Genomic DNA, 2966 nt, shown 5'->3' on the forward strand with positions numbered 1-2966 from the left:
TTGCTATCAATTAAATCTCACCTTTTCTTCTTGGAACATATAATGATTAAAGCAATAGTTCATAATCAGCAAGCAATAGTTCAGATTCACACTTCCAGTGCAAGTGGATCACTAGTAATTAATCCTTGATACCATTTTCCACAAAGTTTTGTCCCAGATACAATCGGTCTGCCTTCTCTAGCTGCTTTCCTAGCCTGGACCTATTCCTTCACTCTACAGGAAAAGTGATATTCAACTGATTTCAGTCAGATCTGTTAATAGAATTATCAGGGATTTAGATCCTTGTCTGTAATTTGGTCAAAGCTATGTCTCTTTATGTAGGCTATTAAAAGTGTATTTACTAATTTCAAGTAAATACATAAATTCTATTTCCATCTCTTTTAAAAAATAAAATTGTTTTCTCTATAAATTGATCCGAGGCCTGGATTTTGTGGCTAGCTAGGTCATTGCACATCTGTCTCTCTCTTCCTCTCTCCCTTTCATAGTTCTCATAGATAATATGACTGCTCCATAATTATCCTAATTTATCTTGCTTGTATATTTTTGGTTGCATCATTTCACTTTCTGCTCTGCCATTCCCCAAATCATTTACATAGAAGGCATTTTTTCATATTTTCTCATTCCTAGAATAAGCTGCACATGAAGACACCACTGGTCCTCATTTTCAGTCTATACCTTTCAATATGGAGGAAAACATTTCCTCTGCTCTCTATCAATTCCCTACTCTCCAGTTAGAATAATTTCGAATAGTAAAAATGGAAAAAGAGAAAAAAATCATGGTGAAATAACAGATGTAGAAAATTCACTGGATTTTTCTGAGCAGTTCAACCAACGTGATCTATTGGGGAATACATGTGTACCTGATTCCCACTGGTACTCAGTGTCTCTGGTTAGGCAATTCTGATGAAGACAAGGAACAAGATAAAAAAGTGAGGAATGGTATCATTTGCAAAAAAAAGTGGAGACGTACTCAAGCAAATTTTTCTGTGGGCTGCTGAAAGTAATCGGCTTACTACAGTGCAGAGACTACTTTCCAAAAAGGCCACTCATGTGAATACTAGGGATGATGATGAGTATACCTCTCTTCATCAGGAATCCTACATGAGTTGGTGGCTCAAGGCAGATATTCATGCAATTACTGTGAATGGCTGGACACCCCTGCTCAGTGCTTATATGTTGAATAATACAAGAGTGGCTTCTTTCTTAGTTCATCACTATGTAGATACCAATGCCCAAACTAAAGTTCTCTTAACCCCCTTGCATCTTGCTGCTTGGAATAGAAATAGCAAAGATGTGCTGGATCTCCTTCTATTGAAGCATTATATCAAACAAGGTCTGAAGCACAACTTGAAAGAAACTGCATTTAATATTGCCAAAAGAATAAATACATATCACTACCTCGTTGAAGTTATGGAAGGCTGTAAAAATTGTTCTCCTAAGTCATAATGGTTTGGTTAAGTTTCTTAATTTTCAAAAATGCCAATCCATCTTTGTGTCTGTATAAAATATTTTCACAATACAGAGCAACGGCAATATCTTACTTTAAAAATTCATGGATTCAATGGTATTCTTCAAGTGAATTGCCTGACTTTGATGTCAAATTGTATTCAAGAGTTGTTTGTATACATCTATAATGATTTCTGCAGAGTTTGTGATTTTTTAAATCAGAAATCATTTTAACTTATCTGTTGAAATGAGTAGTACAGAAACTGAAAATATTTCTGATGCTTGTCTGAAAAAAGTATAATTTAAAATAATCTGTATTTTGTTTGTATAGTGTCCATAATCTATTTCATTCTCTCCTAGATATAATACTTTGAATTCTACATTGTTTTATAATATATAGGTTCATTAATAAATGTGTTATTTCAGATAGCATTCCATATAGAAAAAGTTTAAGATTCCTTTTTTACCTAAGTCCTTATAGTATTTTACTTCTTTGGGATAAAATGACAATGTTATCTACTTTCAAAAGTTTTGTAAAGATTATGCTATATAAAGGCCTTTCTAAGGTGAGGATTTAATACACTGATGTCTAACTAACTTTCAGTTCAATGAATTATATGTGTTGTTACATTTGTATTTTTTTAGTTTTTTATTGTGAAAATACTGTACGGAGGGGTTACAATTACATGGGCAAGATAATGAGTAAATTTCTTATCCAGAATTGTAGCCTCCTCCTTTGTTTCCCCTTCCCATCCCTTCCCATCCTCCCTCTGCCCCCCCCCACTCAATCCTCCTCACTAGCCTCCTCCCCGCACCAAAGTTGTAAAGTTCATTTTTGACATAATGACTTGCATTTTTGTAATCAATTTTTTAATAACTGTTTTTCATTTCTTACATCTGAAGAATGAAAAATATGGAATACTTCACAAATTTTCATATCATCCTTGTGCAAGTGTCATGATATTCTCTATATTGTTGTAATTTGGGTAAATGTGCTGCTGAAGCATGTAGTATCCTGTAAAGTTAAGTAGTTAATGATGTAATCTTTATAAAGGCATATATCCTTAGTTGACTTTTTGTAACCAGGAAACCTTATTGTTCCTAAAAATGCTATTGATCTTACTTCTCTAAAATTCTGTGTATATTGGAAAAAACATATTGTTTGGTCGATTGCTCACATTTGCAATTTTTTTGTCAATGACTATTTTAAGTCTTTTTCATTTTAAATTTGATCATACTTTGAAGCCTTTATAGCTAGGTCCAAAGGTGATAGCTTTTCAAGTACTTATTTATCAACTGAGTTAGCTTTGTGGAGCTAATGGATTCAAAGCAAGCCTTGCTTAAGAGCTCCTTCTAAACTTCTGCAGCTTAAAATTCCTAAATGAGGTCTTACTGGCACAAATGTCTACCTGACCCTTTACTCTTCTTCCATGTAGCAACAGACCAACCAGAATATCTTACCCTGACAGCATAGATTGTCTTACTGGAACAAAACTAATATTAGTTAAAAAGGATCATAG

General features: G+C 33.7%; 1 pseudogene; it reads right to left on the reverse strand.

The window, feature by feature from the left end:
* Positions 1–2353: 2353 nt before the first annotated feature.
* Positions 2354–2453, reverse strand: LOC122108741 (annotated as a pseudogene).
* Between the last annotated feature and the right edge of the window lie 513 nt (positions 2454–2966).

This window comes from Dipodomys spectabilis, unplaced genomic scaffold (assembly GCF_019054845.1).
Source record: "Dipodomys spectabilis isolate Male_0828 unplaced genomic scaffold, ASM1905484v1 ptg000065l, whole genome shotgun sequence".
Classification (NCBI taxonomy): Eukaryota; Metazoa; Chordata; class Mammalia; order Rodentia; family Heteromyidae; genus Dipodomys; species Dipodomys spectabilis.